General features: G+C 50.4%; 1 protein-coding gene across 7 annotated transcripts in view; it reads right to left on the bottom strand.

Annotated features, from left to right (window-relative positions):
- CHRM3 (cholinergic receptor muscarinic 3) overlaps positions 1 to 12,610 on the bottom strand; it is a 469,951-nt gene extending 457,341 nt beyond the window's left edge. For 3 of the 7 annotated variants that reach the window (XM_074373285.1, XM_074373286.1, XM_074373289.1), the window contains exon 1: positions 11,896 to 12,610. The gene's annotated coding sequence lies outside the window, so the exon portion shown is untranslated. Of the gene's footprint in view, positions 1 to 10,879; positions 11,675 to 11,895 lie in introns of those variants that run through there. The other 4 variants (XR_012509987.1, XM_074373284.1, XM_074373290.1 and 1 more) reach the window with 3 other exon arrangements.
- Positions 12,611 to 19,380: the final 6,770 nt, after the last annotated feature.

Below are 19,380 nucleotides of genomic sequence, written 5' to 3'. Positions count from 1 at the left end.
TGTTTCTCTAGCTCATTCAGTCTTTCTCTCAATCAAAATATTTCCCCCACGTCTCTCCAATTAGTGGATTTTAAAATTTAGCAGGCAAAAAAATTTAGCTGGCAGAAGTATCATTCAAGGTATCTATTTACAATGCAGATTGACAGCCCCTGCCCCCATTCCGGTCCCGCTGGGCTGGCTTCCCTCCCCAGGACTGCATTTTTAGCTCCCCCAGGTGATTCTGGTCATGTGATGCCGACTCCCTGTGACATGACGGAAACCTTCCCAGCGATTACGAAAGCCCTCAGGAGAGCTGGCTGCTGGCGGCAGCTGGTGGTCAGCCACAGGTGCTCCTGCAAAGCCCTGGCCACGGGAACTCTTTGTGAGAGGAGCCCTGTTGTGCTGGACGTTGTCCGAAAGAATCACGCCTCTCCAAACGGCAGGGTGACCAGGGTGACCACTGTGTCTACACAGAGCTTCTACAAGCGCAAGTCTGAGTCTGACGTGGGATTAATTCTGTTACGTCACGTGTAATATCCATGAAGAGCTTCTAACTCTTTATGAATGTACAAACTGCTTTGTCATTATCCAAACACACTGAAAACTGCTAAACCTGATTTCTGTTCCCCCAAAAAGTATCGGTAAGGAGGCACCGCCTCAACAGCAAAACGCAGTGAGAGCACCGCTGCCCAGCGCGGCTTGAGGCCCCTGGAGCACGTCAGAGAGCTAAACACGACACAGACATCTCTGCCCTTAAGATTGAAGCAGGGTTCAATTTAGCGAGCTGCTCCTCCACGCTTACACTGTGCTAAGTCTCAGGTATAGGGAAATAAATAGTAGGTCTTTCCTGATGAGCAGCTCAGAATCTAAGGGAAACCTTTTTTTTTTAATTTGAAGTCTAGTCAGTTTACAGAGCTGTGCTGATTTCTGGTGTACGGCAGTGTTTCAGTCGCACACATGCACACATACATGCCTTTTCGTATTCTTTTCCATTATAGGTTACTGCAAGATATTAAATACTATTCCCTGTGCTGTTTGTCTATTTTATATACAGTAGTCAGTATCTGCAAATCTCGAGCTCCCAATTTACCCCTTCCCACCCAGTCTCCCCCCCTGGTAACCATAAGTTTGTTTTTTATGTCTGTGAGTCTATTTCTATTTTGTAAATAATAAAATATTTGTGTCCTTTGTGTCTTTTTTTTTTTTTTAGATTCCACATATGAGTGATAGCATATGGTATTTTTCTTTCTCTTTCTGGCTTACTTCACTTAGAATGACATTCTTCAGGGCCATCCATGTTGCTGCAAATGGCATTGTTTCATTCTTTTTATGGCTGAGTAGTATTCCATTGTATAAATATACCACAGCTTCTTTATCCAGTCATCTGTCGATGGACAGTAGGTTGCTTCCATGTCTTGGCTGTTGTATATATTGCTGCTATGAACATTGGGGTGCATGTGCCTTTTGAAGTAGGGTTCCTTCTGGATATATGCCCAGAAACAGGATTCCTGGGTCACACGGTAAGTCTCTTCCTAGTCTTTTGAGGAATCTCCACACTGTTTTCCACAGTGGCTGCACCAAACTGCATTCCCACCAGCAGTGCAGGAGGGTTCCCTTTTCTCCACAGCCTCTCCAGCGTTTGTCACTTGTGGATTTTTGAGTGATGGCCATTCTGACTGGTGTGAGGTGATACCTCACTGTAGTCTTGATTTGCATTTCTCTGGTAATTCACGATACTGAGCATTTTTAATGTGTCTATTGGCCATTCGTATGTCTTCCTTGGAGAATTGCTTGTTTAGGTTTTCTGCCCATTTTGGGATTGGGTTGTTTGTTTTTTTATTATTAAGTTGTATGACCTGTTCATATATTCTGGAAATTAAGCCCATGTCAGTCTCATCTATGGCAAATATTTTCCCCCATTCCGGAGGCTGTCTTTTGTTCTGCTTATGGTTTCCTTTGCTGTGAAAAAGCTTGTAAGGGTAATTAGGCCTCACTTGTTTATTTTTGCTTTCATTTCTCCTGCCTGGGTAGACGCCCCACAAGAACACTGCTGAGATGTATGTCAGAGTATGTTTGACTTATGTTTTTTTCTAGGCAGTTAATAGTGTCTTACGTTTAAGTGTCTTTAAGCCATTTTGAGTTTACTTTTGTGTATGGTGTAAAGGAAAACTTTGATATTTGCATAATTCATTCTGGTACAATGAGTATGGCAAATGTTACCACATCCTTGAGAATAATGCACTAAGGGGCAGGGGGCGTGAAAAGATGAGTGTCCTGGGGGAGGATCAGGCAGTGTTTGTAGGGGCCTCATGTTTGTAGGACCGCTACCGCGGAATAGAGGCTGGCACATATCAGGGAGCGTGGAGGGTCTCCACAGAGACCTAGAGGCAGGAGCACGGGGCACACGCAAGGACTCCCCCCCAGGCTGAGGCCACTGCAGTGCCAAGGCAGCGGGGAAAGGAAGGTGGAAGGGAGTTGGAGGGAGTGAGACTGAAAACCACCTTGAGCTCACGGGAGGAGAGGTCAGAACATACTGAAAGCCGGGAGACAGGCCAGAGGCGGTGGGAACTGTGCAGGGGAGCGCGGAAGTGGCAGCGGGGACAGACGGGAAGGAACTGACGTGACCGATGAGAAAGCCACTAAGGCTTAGAGGCTGCACATGAGGAGCCAGTGGGTTCAGAAATTCAGACTCAGCGAGGCTCAGGTCAGAGCTCCGAGGATGGCTGTGATGCAGTCAGTCAGCACAGGAAAGGCAGGAGGAACGCCATGTTCTGCAGGAAGGTGACAGGGTCCGGAGCCCAGACGGTGCATGAGTGGTGGCTGACTGACACCCCCTGTGGGATCGTCTGACAGGGCCAGCGTGGAGTCTCAGACTCCAGGGCAGAGCTGCAGACCAGGGAAGCTTGCCTGCCGACCCTCGAAGCCCCAGGTACACTGACGTCACCGAGAGAGGAGGCCAGGGAGGAGAGGGTGGGAAGGCCTCTCACACGAAAGGGCAGGGACAGGTAGGCGCAGAGTCGAAAGACTCGGGCCTGTTAACTTTGTGGCCTCGGGTGAGCCACTCAGTAAGATGCAGATATGTTCTGTGTGTAGCTTCACTAACTGCGCCTGCAGAAACCTCACAGAGCTCCAGAGCGTTTGCCCTTGTCGTCCAGTGTTCTAGCTTCAGGTGTTTCTTCATAAGACGTAACCAGGCTTGCTGGCAATTCTAGGTCCCTGAACACACACCTGCCCTCCCACCACCCGGGGAAATGAGCTTCCAGATTCTACCACAGGCTGATTTTTTTTTTTTTTAATAACAAATATGGTAGCAATAACAAACACTGGTCACTGTTAAGATTTATCTCTCCAAAATTCTTTGGAGAATAGTGATTTCAACTTCTAAAGGAATTTTCTTTTCAATAAATGAGTTATACTGTATCTCCACTTACTGAGATTCTAAAACAGAGATCATATGATTTTTTTTTCTTTGCACTTCTTCCTAAATTGTAGTTTTATGAAATAGACAAAAAGATTCTGTTAAGTCTTTGTTAAAGATTTTCTGTTTTTATTCCAAGCTCGTATTCATTCACAAAACAAAAATGAATATACGTATATATGTGCATGTGTGTTTCTTAGATAAAAATGTCTACACTCAGAATTCACAATGAGTGACCTGATCTTTATGCGTCCAAATAACGCAAAAGCTTATATTTTAATATAAAATTTCACTACCTGAGAGTGTATGCCATCAGATGCAATGATTTTTAACATGGTGTCAAAAATGAGTGACCACTAGCCTCCACGAGCCCCTCGGCCAGCACCGGCGCGCAGGCGCGAGCACAGCGGTGTCTTCTGCGGCAGGATCTGTGTGCTGTCCCTACGGATCCAAGGTGTCCAGGGCAGCCCTAGGGGCAGGCAAAGTGCTGAACACAGGCATGCTTAACTGACCAGGAACTCAAAGCAAACAAATTTCTGTATTGCTGGGCGCCTTTGAGTGGATTGATTCTTATGCAGTGAAACCAGTCAATCTTTTAGAACACGCTGTAGATTTAAAACATAGAAAAGTGGATTTACATTTAAAGTCGGATCACACAACTCTGTTATTATCCCAGTTTTGTAGAAAGTGAATGTTAATATGTGCACAGAAAATATTAGAGATCACGCACCCAACTGTTGAGCACGGCTACCTTTGGGGGCCCTGGGTCATGAAGGACTTCACATTTTGACATAATATGCTTCTTTAATACTTGAATTTTGTGTAATCCCTATTGCTCTTATGATGAGAAAAACAGCAAAGCCCCCATATTCACATGTTTTACATGTCGATGTGTATATCAAGCGATTGTGGGGACGACACCATAGTTGGTCTTTTAGGCCAAAGACAGATGAACCATGGCCTCATAATTGAAGAATTTCACACTCCAGTGACTTCTGAAATAACTTCTACACACACACACACACACACACACACACACACACACGAGTGGACGTGCTCAGGGATAAAGCTGTGAATCTGGAAAGTACTAAAGGGCGAAGTCACAGTGAGAAGAGTCGTGTCAAGCAGTCCTTGACAGACTGCGGAACTCTGGACCCAGGAGGAGGAGGCGGAAAGGGAATGCCAAGAGCACAAGGCCGGAGGAGGTCAGGAAAATGGGCAGGGGTGTAGGGAACAGCCAGTACCGGGGGCAAAGTTGAAGGTGACCCTGAGACTTGAGACTGAATTGAATGTAAATCCAAGCCGTGGGACACGCGGAATGCCAGCTCCTTGCTGACGCGAGAGATTCTGTCCTTCATTAGGTAACAGGCAGGGGTCTCATGGACGCTTTTTGGAGGAGAGCAGAAAAAGCGATCAGACCTGGTCTTCAATAAAAGTAATCTACAAAGCAGATCAGCAGACGAGAGTGCAGTCAGGGAAACCATCGGGGAGGCCCGGAGACGCCGAGAGACGCACGAAGGTACGGCTGCACCAGCATCACGGGGGCTGTCAGAAACGCAGGACCTCAGGCCCCCGCTCCAGCCCTCCTCAACCAGGGGCCGCCTTTTAACAAGCTCCCTACATGGTCTGAACACACACTCCAGCTGGAAAAGCCACGGATTCAGGCGCTGGTAGTGGGAAAGGGAAGAATGTCAAGAGGCTGAGCTACCACTCGGCTGCATGACTGCGATTTGGCCTCTTCCTAAATGCGGGAAGCCACGGGAGAGATTCCATCAAGATTACTCAGAAATTCTGAGCCATGGGATGGTCTCTTCTGCACAGAAATAGGACTCCTGGGGCAGCAGGATGAGGCATGGGGGCCAACAGAGAAGAAAGGCTCCGAGAGCCTCCGGCTGCTCAGGAGATGGGGCAGGAGGAGGAGGAAGCAGGCACAGGAGAACCTGGGAGGCAGAACGCTCCGAAAGCTCAGGGAGGTTAAAGGTGCTGCTGGGAGACTAGCGGGGGTGCCCACCAGGGCGCTCGCTCCTTGACTGGGAGGTGACGGGTGGTTTTTGGCGGAATGGTTTCCGTGACCCTGGTGACCATGGAAGCCAGAGATTGCAAAGGGCAGGAGTCAGATGTCAGTTCAGTTAGACACACACGGATGCTGTAGTGAAAAAGCTAAGAATGAACATACAATACCACACGATACCACTCATATGTGGAGTCTAAAAAAAAAGAAAGAAAAAGGAAAAAGAGGACACTCATGAGCTCATCCACAAAGCAGACACGGACTCACAGACATAGTAAACAATCTTATGGTTACGGGGGAAAGGGGTGGGAAAGAAAAATTTGGGAGTCTGAGATTTGCAAGGTTAACCACTATATATAAAAATAGATTAAAAAACAAATTTCTTCTGTACAGCACAGGGAACTATATTCAATATCTTGTAATAGCCTTCAATGAAAAAGAATATAGAAACGAATACATGTATGTATATGCATGACGGGACAGTGTGCTGTACACAGAAATTGACACATTGTAACTGACTATACTTTAGCAAAAAAAAATAACGATGAACGTGAACCCTGAGAAGGGATGAGAGACGAGGCGGATGTAACTTTAAACTGTGGAGCTTCACAGCCTCTCTTGCGTAAGAAAGCGTGGAAGTACTCTCGTCACACTCCTCGGGGGAGGGGAGGCCAAGGCGCACAGGGAGGAGGAGGGCAGCCTCGCCCTGCCCTCAGACGGGCGGGCTGGGCTGCGAGCGTTATGTTCTCAAATCATCCAGACCACTCAGCCTGATGACCAGCGACGGGGCGTCCCAGAGTAGACGGCTGCTCACTGATGTCTTCTGTTGTGGCTGAAGACGCCACATCCCCCAAACACACGTCCAGGTCCTCACCCCCCCCCCAACCTGTGCAAATTACCTGATTTGGTAAAAGGGACGGGAAAGCTAAGGCTCTGGGATTTCCTAGGTGAGCCAGGGACGCGATCCCACATACCTGTGGAAGAGGGACACACAGAGGAGGCGGCGCCCTGACCGCGGGGCGGAGACCAGAGGCAGTCACGGGTCGGGGGTGCAGGCAGCCTCCAGCAGCTGAGGCCAAGCCAGGGTCCTCCCCTAGGTTCTCCCGAGTGGGTGCGGCCTGCCAGCACCTTCATTTCAGACTTCCGGTCTCCGGAATTATGAGACGACACACTACGGCTGTTTTAAGTCCCAGACGTGAAGACAGCACCTTCCGTGTGAGGCTTCCTAGCTGCACTCATCTCCTGTTGATCACAGGCCCCTGGGAGGCAGAGCCCCGGACACAGCCCCCGAGAATCCAAAAAAAGCCCACCGTGCCTGGCACGTTAGGCAACAAGGACTGGGAGGGGCGTGTGCTCCTGTGTCCAGCTGAAGGCAGAGACGGACAGACAGATGGAGGACAGAGGAGACAGACAGACGCATCCTACTCTGGCACGTATTTATGAAAACGCACTATCACGTGCGTGCAGGAAGTTAACATCTTCAATCGTACATACTCCTTGGGTTACCCTTGACCGTCAACTTTAATATTAAAGACAGCGAGGACAACCAGAATTCAGAGGAGGGTCATGTGGCCTGAACGACAGAGGGCGAGGCACAGAGGTAACAGATACAGACACACACACAGGGCCTCTCCCACCTGGAACTTGCATAGACGCCTGGAGTCCACAGGACACCACTGGCGTGGGGGCTGCGGAGGTGAGAGCCCTCGGGTGGAACTGCAGTGGCTGCGGGCAAGAAGTGGCGCCTGGATCAGCAGTAACTGGGCTTCTCTCCAGACTGGGCCCCACAGGCGACTCTAACCAGGTGATCCACTCCCACACGTGCCGACAAAGGCTGTCAGCAGACGGCTTTCCCGGAGCTTACTGACAGGGTGTCTGCGTTTGGCCATAGCCACCTGTGAGAAATCGGGCGGCTTCAGCAGAGGCACATCCAGCATGGCATCACCACATCCAGCATGGCATCACCATGAACGCCCAGTCTCGGCAACAGATATCTGCGGCCCCTCCTCTCTGAACCAGAGGTGGTAGCTCACCGTGGTTCCCCCTCACCGGAGCTCGATCTGAACACAGTGGTGGAAGGGCACCGTGCCTGACCCAGGATGCCCAGACAAGCGCCACTTCCTGCAGGAGAGGTGACTGCAGGTAGACTACGTCCTGGCTCAGCTGCTGGGCCGGATTTCAAGGGAACACTGGGGACAGGAAGTAAGCTGGGCCAGGCTAGAACAAATGACCTAATGAAGGATTAATTCCATAGTGGAGAGTCAACAACTCAAATTACAGCGGCCGGGAGGAGTGCGGAGAAGGGAGATTTGATCCTGCCAACAATGACACACAAGGATATTTGTCGACTGGGTCTGGCCGCACAAGATGACACAGGGTCGGAAGGGCGACTCCTTCTCCGGCCCCAGGCTCTGTCCCCTTCGGGGCTGCATCGGAGACCAGCAGAGGCAGGAATGGCCTCTGGCTTCTGGGCGGAAGTCCTTGAAAAGGGTGAGCCTTACTGTCCAGGTCACGCTAAGGTCTTTCCAGGCAACACATTAGTCCCGCAGATGCAAACTGAAAACGGGAGGGAAGTTTAGTCCTATGAAATGGCAACCAGGACAAGACTTCCAGAAGCTGAGGCTGGCGGGCCATGGCGTCCCTGGGCTGGCACAGCCGTCCGGAAGAGGAGGGCAGGGGCTCCAGTCCTCCTCCTGTGGGTCTGCTGCGGGCCGCACCGCTCCGGGCCTGTGGCCCCGCGGGAGCTGCAGCCCTGCCTCCGCAGACGGCGTCGCGGGGGCGCAGGTGACCGCAGGGCCTGGCCCTTGCTGGATGGGCGAGCTGCTGGGGAACCTGCCCGCCGCCAGACCTTCTGGACGAGGAGGAGCACACAGCAGCCAAGTCCTGGGCCAGAGGGACACCTGCCCGCTGGCTCCAGGGCTCGGCGCCAGAACAAGGACGGTGGGTGTCCGCGCCGTGCGCGGCCCTTTCCGGCGCTTGCGAGATGGCTCGAGGCGCATCACGCCTCTCAGTCCCCAAGACCACCGGGCGGGCAGTGCTGGGGCGGGAGGGTCTTCCCAGCAGGCCCACTGGGATTCCACTGGGATTCCAGGTTTTCAGCAGCTTCGCTGCAGCAAACCTTGTTGGGAGGCAGTGCCGACGCGCACGGACGCTGCTTTCAGGGCTGGAGCCGCGGGGCCGAGCCCTCCGGGTGGGGTGCGGGCTTCACACCCGCAGGGGGCGGCTTCCCACGTCACGGCGCCTCCTGAGCGGGCGTCAAAGGGCCTCTGAACCTGACAGCTGTCAGCGTCGAGAAATGGACGCTCGCTTCTAATCTGACCAGCTTCGCCGCCTGTCGGATTCATCAACCAGTCTCTTCATATCCCCCTCCAATGACAACCTCGCATTATGGCTCAAACTCGACCCCACAGGCTACTAACTAGAGCAGGGATTCCCCTGGACCGAGAGACTGACGGGCGGAAAAGCTGGCGGGGGCTCTCCCGCCAGGGCCCCGGGAAGCCCGGCCCCCGGGGATGAGGCCTGAGACACCTTTCATCACCCTGGTTCACTTAACAACCCCCGGAGCGGAGGGATCCGATTATTTCTTGACTGAGCCACACACGCCTGTTTGATACTCTCCTGTAAGACAAACGCATTGTAAATTCACCAGCCTGCTGTCTGAAAGCAGCCATTTCCAGTCACTGATCCCTCAGAGCCACAACGTGGGGCTAATGGTGTTGGTGGTAACACACTATGATACAGAATTAGGTTCCAGAAGTGCCGCGGACGCCTCTCTCTGCACAGCCACCAGCTCAGGCTTCCCAGACTCACAGTCCACTCGCCTCCCAGCTGAGGTGCCCACGCACGGCTGCTCTCAGCACAAGCCTCCCTGCCCGGCACACCAGGCCAGCCCCGTCCCAGCCGCACCGACGGCGTGCAGGCCATGTAGGGGTAAACAGCTCACGGTGCCAGCGCCAGCAGCTTTATGAGGCTAGAGCACTTCGTCGGCTCAGGAAATGACGGAGGAAATTTTAGGTAAAAACCTGAACCAAGTGATTCCTTTAGAGTTTTCAAATACACAAGACATCTCTGCTTTTAATCATATCCTTTAATTTTCTGTCTAATCCGTTTCCTGCTATGGATTCAGGAAATCTGAGTTCTGTAAATGTCATCATTTTTCCCCCTGGGTTCCTGTTCAACAGGTTGTCTGCAATTAAAAGCTAAAATATCATTAAAAGAAATTCATATTTTTACACACTGCAGCTTAAAATAACAAACAAAAACCTCTTTGTGTAAGAAAACCCACCAGTTGTCTTTATAAGGAAGAGAAAATGGAAGGTGCCTGCTAAGCCCTTTTACGTATGCCCGGAGAATCTTCAGAAATAAATCATGTTTTTGAAGTTACTTTTCTTACCTTTTGTCTCAGGAAGAAAAATAAGGTGATACATATTCAAACATTTCCTTCAACTTTAAAGGAAAGTTTCTTAAACAACTTTAAGTGAGGGTTAATGCAGACCTCCTCATTATTATAACACTCTCAATCACTGTCTAAGTCTTAACCAGTTCCATAACCATGCTTTCCTTTTTCCCCAGTTACACTTTTCTCATCATTTCCTTGCAAAAGATCTATAATTATCACGGAATTGCTTCAAAATCTATTTTTAATTCCATTTTTCTTTTCTAAATATCAGGTCCATTGGAATGAATATTAGTTGTTTAAAAATCAGCATTTCAGAACTGCTATTTTCATGTTAAATTCAATCTTATAGCAGCCCCCCCCCGCCCAGAAACTAAATCGGACCTGCAATGTAAGTCATTTTAAATTAGTAATCTAAGCTCAAGTTATATTTCCATATGGAAACCCATTTCAAAATGAATGCGTTTTCTAGCTCGACAACAGCTAATTACGTATTAAGCTAATTGCAACACATCATGTAAACAAAATCCAAAGCTACGTTATTCCAGGGACAGGCGTGTAGCATGTGGAGCACACGCTGGAGAGGCAGGCATGTTCCGTGTCTCTGCAACGCCAGCTCCCACGGCGAGAGGGTGCACCCAGCGCCATACCCACCCCACCACACTTGGAGCAGAAACCCCTCGGTTTTCTTTTTCTTTTTTAATTAACGAGCTACCGCCACAATCCTGTCCATATGCGTGCATTTGCTCCAGGGTCAGCGCCCCCCCTTCCGAAGCGTGCGCTCTGAGGCACATACAGGGGCACTGTTTCCACGTACAGGAAACAGTGGTGAACGCTTCATGCCCTGTAACGATCGACCTCACAACAGAGGGTTACCGAGGACTGCGTAACGGACAGACACACTTTTCACACGGATTATTTTCCAAGTCGGAACCCGGAAAGACCCCAGAGGAAGGATCAGGCTATCTGTCTTGCTGGAATTCAGAGGCCAAGAGAGAAATGAGAGGTCTGTGCGAAGCACACAGTGAAGTAACCAGTGTCCTTAACAACGTTAAGCTCAGATGCACGCATTTACCTCCTCAGGAGAGCCACCGGTTTACATCGCAAACGCGGACAGCGGGAGGTATCCTTCGAGCCATCGCATAGCTTCCAAGAGCGCTTGCTGACAAATGAATGTTTGCATTTCCAAATCTTTCCATATGGACGCGATTCCCAAACCCCTGCTTCCTCCGCCACTTCCAACCTGCGTACTAGGAGAGTCGCACACACGCCGAACAGGATCCCAATTCCAACACGCACGGTGCGAAGTACACAGGTGAATCCTGCCGCCCCGGTCGACCCTGCCCTGCCCCCTACCCGCCTCGCGACAATCACGCAAACATTAACACAGCTGCCAGGAGGCTGTGCCGAGGGAGGGTTCCGGAGAGGGGATCCCGGGCCGCTCCGCGGCCGCCGCACGGCCAGTGTAGACTCTCCCCGGGTCAGGAAAGACGCGCACGCAGGCTAAGCACCTCCGCCCAGGTGTCACACCAAGTGCCCAGTTCGCCTCTCTGCCCACTGAAATGCGGCCCCAGCCAGCGGCCCCGCCGCGAGGTGGGCGGTCTACTTCGCCTTGTTAAAGGCGTCAGGAAACCAAACGGGGGGAGGGGGAGCCCACAGCACACACGTGCGCACACACCGAGCCGGACACTCGGAGCCTCGGATCCCGCATTCTGGGGAGAGAGAACCCAAGCGAAGGACAGCCGGGTGGGGCCGTCCCAGGTTCCCTCCGGGCCACCCACCGCCGGTCTCACCCCCGTAGGTTTCCTCGCACATGGTGTCACCCCTGCATCCCCACCCTTGGTCCCAGAACTCCGACTCCGCCCCAGACCGCCCTCCCTCCAGGTTCGAGCCCCCACTGGCCCCCCAAATCGACAGAACAACTCCCTCCTCCCCCACCCGTACCCTCTTTTAAACTCCCCAAAGCAAGGACATTTCCTCCCCGCGCTGAAAACTTTTTCCTCCTCCTGCTAGGCGATAAGGCAAGAAACCAGGTCAGCCGCTACCGCCGCCCGCCCTGCGCAGCGCCGGGGTGGCGGGCGCCGTCCTTACCTGGTCGCTGCGCTCCAGGTGGCCGTCCCTCGCCGGCCGGCCGCGCCTCCCCGGTGCGCGGGGGGCGCCGGGTCCACCGTCCGCGAGTCGCCTCCCGCTGGGCGGTCAGGCAGCCAGCGTCCTAGGACCGCGCGCCCGTGCCCGGAGCCGCCCTTGGGTTCATCGCCGCCAGTCTTTCCAGAAGAGCTGCTGCCGCCCCGGCGAACGGACGAGGAGCCTGGGGATCCGGGAGGCTCCGACGCGCCCCGCGGTGTGCGCCCCCGGGTCCGAGAGCGCTCCGCCCGCGGGCAGCTGCTGCGGCCGCGCGTCACATGCCGCCTCCGGGCAGCGGCCGCAGCACCTGCCCGAGCGCCCGCGCTCCCCGCGCTGCGCCGCCGCCCCCGCGCCTCGGGCGCCCCGCACGCTGTAGCCCTTTCCGTTTGCGTCCGGTTTGGCTCTGTCTCTCCCCTCAATGTGGGTGCCCCTTCTTTGCGTCTCCTCCTTTCTCCTGTATCTCTTTTCCCCAAAGCAGACACGAGGCGCGCCGGGGGGGGAGGAGGGTCCTTCCCGGCTCACGAACTCTCCCGCTGCCTGGTGGTAGCGGTCGTGGCTACTGCTGGCCGCTCTCCTCCCCTTCCTCCTCCGCTCCTCCTCATCCTCCCGGGCTGCGAGCGCTGGTGTGATGCACACGCGGCCTGGGTGCGACCCAAACCTGCCGGGCTTCTGAGCATGCCCAAGCGCCCGCCCGCGGCGCTCGAGGCCCGCGCGCCCGCCCCGCTCCCGCCGCGCCCGGGGGCGGGGGCGGGGGCAGCCGGCGTCCTGCTCCCGGGGGGGGGGGGGGGCTCTGCGAACGCGGGAGGCCCACCCACCCGGCCGGCCACGCGTGTCCCCAGATTGGGCCCCCCGGTGCTCCAAGGACAGATCTTGTTGGCCAGTCTCGTGGGGCTCTCTTCTAAATTGTTTTGCTTTAAGTGCTTGGAAGGATGGGAAGGAAGTGGATTCTGTGGCACAACTTCGTGATGAAGGAACCTATCAGCTCCGTTACAACATACGATCCCGTGGAGAACCTTTCCCCAGAGAGCAGCCTGACGCATTTATTTTTTGACATTTAGTGAGCGTTAGTTCATACAGGGCAGTGTACCAATGCAGGACTTCTTGGCTTTTCCTTCTCTGGAAGTTTACACCTTAGGAGTAACTGAGACAAGCTTGCACAAAAAAGACACAGGTGTGCGTGCACACACTCAAACACACACACACACACACACACACACACACACAGGTGTTTGTTTTTTAATCAGAAAACAGATATGATCTTGCTGTGCAAGCTTTTGAATTTCAAGAGGATTCAGAAGCCAAAAAGAGAGAAGGGGGGGAGGGAGGGAAGGAAAGAAGGAAGGAAGAAAGGAGGCGGGGGTACATTTCTCACTATGCTACTGTCAGCGTAAAGATCGCAACGCTGCAAAGAGGACAGGGAGGCTGCCCAGCCTCAGGACGAAGGTACTTTCAGGAGTAAGTAAAGAAAAATTATGGGAGAATCCCAGGGAAGGACAATCAACAGGAGGAACTGAGGAAAAAGGAAAGAAAGAAGAAAAAAAAGCACAATAGGAAATGAAACTTTTAACAACAGTAAAAGGGGGGAAATGACTTTGTTAATTCTATTTGGAGCAAGAGAACACACAAGGGAAGACAAACCTCTTCTCGGAGAAAATAGATAATTTTAAGACAGAAATTTGCATCTACAGATTCCTTTCTGAGTCTACGTGTTCTCTTCTAGGTAGAACAGTCTTTAGGAGAGAAGGGACTAGACCTTGCTCAGGGAGGATTAATATCATAACAAGAAAAAAGGATAGTGAGAAAACATGTGGCTACATAAATTAAATCAAACATGCAAGCTCAGGTGAATTACATGCCAAATACTGGCATGAGACTGATGTTAGTATAGCAGCCACCTTGTTTGGATAACTCTCAGATGGAAACATAATATTTGCCTTCACATATTTCCCTAATCTCCAAAGAAACTTTCAAATAATTTATGCCCATTTAATAAAGGAGAAGATAGAAACTTAAAGGACTATGTAAACTACCCATTATGTAGCTAGTAAGAGGATTATGAATTCAAATTTAATGTGTCTTTCCCATTATATAAAATTGCTATTTGCCTGTGGGAACGGGAGTGCCTTTGATAATACTTGGTAAATCCATAAACAGCAGACTAGGGGCCAGAAAAATGGGCATATGGATATAGTCAACTTTTTAAAGTGGATTCTGCTGTCTGCACAGTGATTAAGTTTGAGGTGGATCCCTGGCAGTGTTCTGCAGGTCATGAATGAGTTCTCTGGCAGGAGGTGGAAAAGAACGGGCAACGACAGTGTGGAAGACGCGTCTTACTAGGCTCACTTCATTTCTCTCTGCAAGTAGCCATTAAACTCACACATGTGGCACTTTCTGATTCCAGCCAACCTCCCTGTTATCTTTATGAACAAGGTTAATGTAAACTTGTGTTAATACTGAGTAAATGAAAAACTAACAGCTTGGACAGATTGCCCCAAACGCCCTAGTAAGTAGGCTCTTGCTAGATCAGAGTGAGGTGTGTGACTGAGCTTTCCTGCCCTACTGCTCAGCAGAGGCGGCAAATCATACCTGATAGAAACAGATCAAAGGGGTACTTACTGGATTTGAGGGTGAACCAAACGAGGAGCAGAGCTAATTCACAAGCTGCCAAAATCAGGACCCAACGCGTACTTTACTTTGGATGTTGACCTAAAACAAAGGAGATAAACTAGAACTAATTTTGAAATCCTGCATTTTAGGTTTGTTTTTTTAAAAATAGGATAAGCATTGGACTTACTCATGTATTCGATTACTCGACAAGATGTTGGCTATGGCAAGACAGAGCTGATAGCATTCTTGTCCTTCTACCATAAAGTAACCACAAAACCTGGACAAGATAGGTGACGCTGCACTAACCACAGCCCACACGGGCTTCCGTGTTTGAGTCGGAGCAGGCGTGTGAGGAGCCCATGCACCACTCGCACAGATGTGTTTCTGGGGGCTGCTCTTCCAGCAGAAGTACGGGGAAGCCGAGGCCAGGCAGGGAGTCTCACCCGGCAGAGGGCATACAGCTCGAGAGCTCGGAGCTGCAAAGGCAACTGTTTGGGAGGAGGTGGGGGGAACCAGCTGGCAGAGAGAGGAAGCCCCACAAGTCTCCGTGGACATTCCCTGGGCTCCCCGGCTGAATGCCTGCGCTGTGTGGTCCCAGGGGCACGATTCTGGAGGCCTGACAGAGGACAGTGGTGAGAAGTGGAAGCCTGGTTACAGATCCTGAAAATCACACCATTCTGGGGAGATATTTAAGTTGGAACCTAGCCAGAGTGGACTTTGGAGAACACCTGAGACATTTGGTTAAGACCCCCTTCCCTCTGGAAGGAGACTTTTTAGGTGCATGAATAATGTCCTAGGAGGACAAATAAAACCAAAATAGATTTTCCCTGATGAAGCTAAAACTAGCCACAAGGAAGACCGCCCAGCAATGATTTAACAACCTGCTGCAGCACAGCTCGACATTCAGGAGAGCAAACCCAAGCCTGAACTTGTATAAATGCAGCCTGCAATAAAACTCACCAGACACCCAAAGAAGAAGAGAAGAGTATTTGATGAAAAAATAATAAGCATGTGCTTAATAGAGACCAAGAGATGATCTAGATTTTGGAATTAATAGTCATGGACTTTTAAAAAGCCATAAATAACATATTAAATAAACTACCCTGGATATGGGATAAATGAATAAAAAGAGAATTTCAGCAGATTATTACATTCTATAAAAAGAATTAAGTGAGCTTTTTGGACTTCTGTTTCAAGAGCTAATTAGATGGATTTAAAAGGCACTTGGACACAACAGAAGATAGCAGATAGGACCGATGGTCTCAAGTCAAGTCAACAGAGAACATACAGAAAGGAGAGCAAGGCCAAAGAAGAAGAAATACTCCAAGAACTAACGCACGAGAACTTTCTGTATCTGATGAACGATGTCAACCCAGGAATTCAAGAAGCTCAGTGAACCCAAAGCAAAGAAAACCTCGACAGGGTCCATGAGATTCAAGTTGTTGAAAAACCAAAGATAGAAAGAAAATATTAATAACAGCCAGGAGGAAAAACAGTACCACCTTGAGAGGAACAATGTGAATTACCCCCAACTTCCCCAGAAAATGATGGAGGTCAGAAGATGACAGACACGTTTAAGGTCCTGAAAGAGACCAGAAACCTGTCAAACTAGAATTCTGTGCCCATGAGAATAATCTAAAATTGAAGGTGGGAAAAGATACACTCAGACATGCAAAAGCTGAGAGTATTCATTGTCAGCTGACCATAAACCGCAAGGCCTATCGAGGGCTGTTCTTCAAGGTGAGGGACAATGATCTCAGACTGAACCACAGAAGTACAAGCAGGAATAAACAGCTCCAGAAAAAATAAATGCATGAGAAGACAGAAAGGCTACTAACTGTCTAAAGCATAAATAACGGGAACATTTTGTGGGGCTTAACATGTCTATTGAAGTCACACATATAGAAACAGTAACACTGGAGTGTTAACACTGGAGTGGAAAGATTCAATGCACTATTCTTGCATTTGGTAATGATTTAAGGTAAAGAGGATTAAGGACGATTCTTTCTTAGTGTAACCAATGGAAGAATGATACGTATGGGCATAAAAAAGAAGGTAATAGGAAAGATCGAATTGAATTGTAGGCCATACCTGACTGCTGTGAAAGACAGTAGGAGAGGAAGAGTTAATAAACAAAGAACAGGGCAAGTGAAGAACAACAGCAAGACGGAAAACGTAAAACCCTGCTGTATCGTTAATCATGTCAAATGGCCTTTAGAGAGCAATTTTTTTTTTAAGCAAATGTTTCCAGAATGGATTAAAAAAAACTGGACTACCTGTTGTTTGCAAAAACACACTTTAAATGTAAGACTATAGAAAGGTTGGAAATAAAAAAAGATGGAACAGGTTCCGCCAGCAAACATTGAGCACTGCAGGGTGCTGGGTCTCTCCGGTCTACAGCTGCGGCGGGACCCCAGGCGGAGTCCGTGCGCTGCACGTGTGTATAAACTAACGGGCAGCTTAACACTTTTTTGGTAAATGCGGGGAAATAGAGGCGCTAGAACAATACTGAGGAATTTAAACATTGGGGGCTTTTAGACTTCCTGCCAGGTTTCCAAATTATTTTAAAGCTACCGTAATTAGGACATCGTGGTGTTGGCAGAAGGAAGAGGCAACACAGCGATGCAGAGTCTCAGGTTCACGGGAAGAGGCAGCGCACGCAGAACGGCCGAAACGCGCTGACGGAGGCGGCGAGGCTGAAGGCCCGACATCGCCCGGCTCCCGGACGGACGGCAAAGCTGCGTCGCCAAGTCGCCGTGGGCGCCGTGCGCGCCGTGCGCGGAGAAGACGAGGGCCGATGGCACGGAGCAGAGGTAGAAACAGAGAGCGCAGGGCAGGCCGGGGAGGCAGCCGACTCCCCGTCGGCAGAGGAACAAAGGCGAGGCAGTGGAAGAGCCTCTCCGAAGGCAGGGCACAGCCACCCCGGGCCGCACGCCGCGACCCGGCGCGGAGCCCCCCGCCCGCCCCCGCCACGGCCCGCGGAGCTGACGCACCGTGCACCACCGCCAACCCCAAGAAGGCAGCACAGAAAACCTCGGCGCCCTGGGGCGTGGCCGCGATTTTTCATGATTCGCCGACGGGATCATTGATAAGGCGGACTTCATTAAAGTTAAAACCTTCTGCTCCGTGAAAGACAACGCCGAAAGGTTGAGAAGAGACGCCACCACCGACTGGGAGAAAACATTCGCAAAAGACACGTTGGATAAAGGACCATTATTCAGAACGGACAGACGATTCTTAGAACTCAGTAAGAAAAGAACAATCCTACCAAACAGTGGGCCACGGACCTTAACAGACTCCTCAGTGAAGAACACACACAGATGACAGAGCAGCGTGTAAAAGACGCTCCACACTGCGGCATCAGGGAAATGCAGATTAAGGCGAGCGGGAGGCCCCACTGCTCACCCCGAGCGTGGACCAAATCTGGAGCGCCAGGTGCTCAGCAGGACGCGGGGCTCAGGAACTCCCCTTCCTCACTGGGAAGAGCGCAGAACAAGCCTTTGGAAGACATTCTGGCAGTTTCTTACAAAACAAAATATACTCTCCCCATATGACCTAACCAGCGCACCCCTTAGTATTTATCCAGAGGAGCAGGAAACATATGTCCACACGAAGAAACTGCACTTGAATGTATATTGCAGCTTTATTCACAGTGGCCAAGACCGGAAGCCACCAAGACATCCCTCAGTCGGTGAAGGGATCAATAAACTGATACACCAGACAGTGTAATGTTATTCAGCACTAAAATGAAGTAAGTGCTCTATCAAGCCATGAAAAGATGAGGAAGAACCTTAAATGAACATTGCTGAGTGAAAGAAGCCGGTCTGGAAAGTCTACATATGATTCCAACCATATGAGATAAAAAATGGAAAAACTACAGGGGCTGTGAAAAGATTACTGGTTGCCAGTAATTGGAGGGGAGGGAGGGATGAAAAGATGGAGCCCAGAGTGTTCTTAGGGCAACGGAAATACTCTAATACCAAACTGATGGCTGCACGTCAGTGTAAATGTGTCCCCAGAGCACACAGCACTGAGCGTGAACTGTAACGTAAACTGCGGGCTCTGGGTGACGAAGATGCGCCCATGCAGCTCTGTCTGTTGTAGCACATGTAGCGTTCTGGTGAGTGATGTTCCTCCGGGGAAGCCATGCGTGTGCGCACACAGGTGGTAATGGGAGATCTTGGTACCCTCCCTTTGATTTAGCTGTTAGCTTAAAACTGAGCTAAAAAAAAAATAGTTTAAAAAAATTAGAATTAAAAAACAATGGAGGTGGGGGTGGGTGTAGCTCAGGGGTAGAGCACATGCTTAGCATGCATGAGGTCCTGGGTTCGATCTCCAGGACCTCGATTTGAAACAAACAAACAAACAAAATTACACCCCCCCAAAATAGAATTTTTTAAAAGTTTTTTTTAAAAAAAAAACAATGGAAAATAATAGAAATCCCAGAAATAAATGCATGCATTTATTTTAAGTTGATTAGCAGTCAAATCAGTCAAGAACAGAGTAAACTAACTTACGGTGGTGCAGGTAGTTACCTGAGTGGAGGGGAGTACTTAACAGTAAGGGGGAAGAAGAAATTTGTGGATGAGGATAATGTTCTTTCTTGATCTGAATGGTGCTTAGCAAAGTAAATACATATGTAAAAATTTATCAAACTGCACACATAGAATGTGCGTATTTCTATGCGTTAAGTCCTAGTTCAAATTTTAAAAATAATATGTTCAGTGTTTAGTCACTGCAAAGCACTAGGTCCAAGACAAGGTGGAGAATGCAAACTTGAGTAGCACCCGGTTCCTGCTCCCAAGAATGGGGAGCCCCAGCTGGTCTAAAGTTCACTAAGAAACA

This window comes from Camelus bactrianus, chromosome 11, assembly GCF_048773025.1.
Source record: "Camelus bactrianus isolate YW-2024 breed Bactrian camel chromosome 11, ASM4877302v1, whole genome shotgun sequence".
Taxonomy (NCBI): domain Eukaryota; kingdom Metazoa; phylum Chordata; class Mammalia; order Artiodactyla; family Camelidae; genus Camelus; species Camelus bactrianus.
The sequence above is the reverse complement of the archived record's forward strand: the minus strand, read 5'-3'. Positions and strand labels throughout refer to the sequence as shown.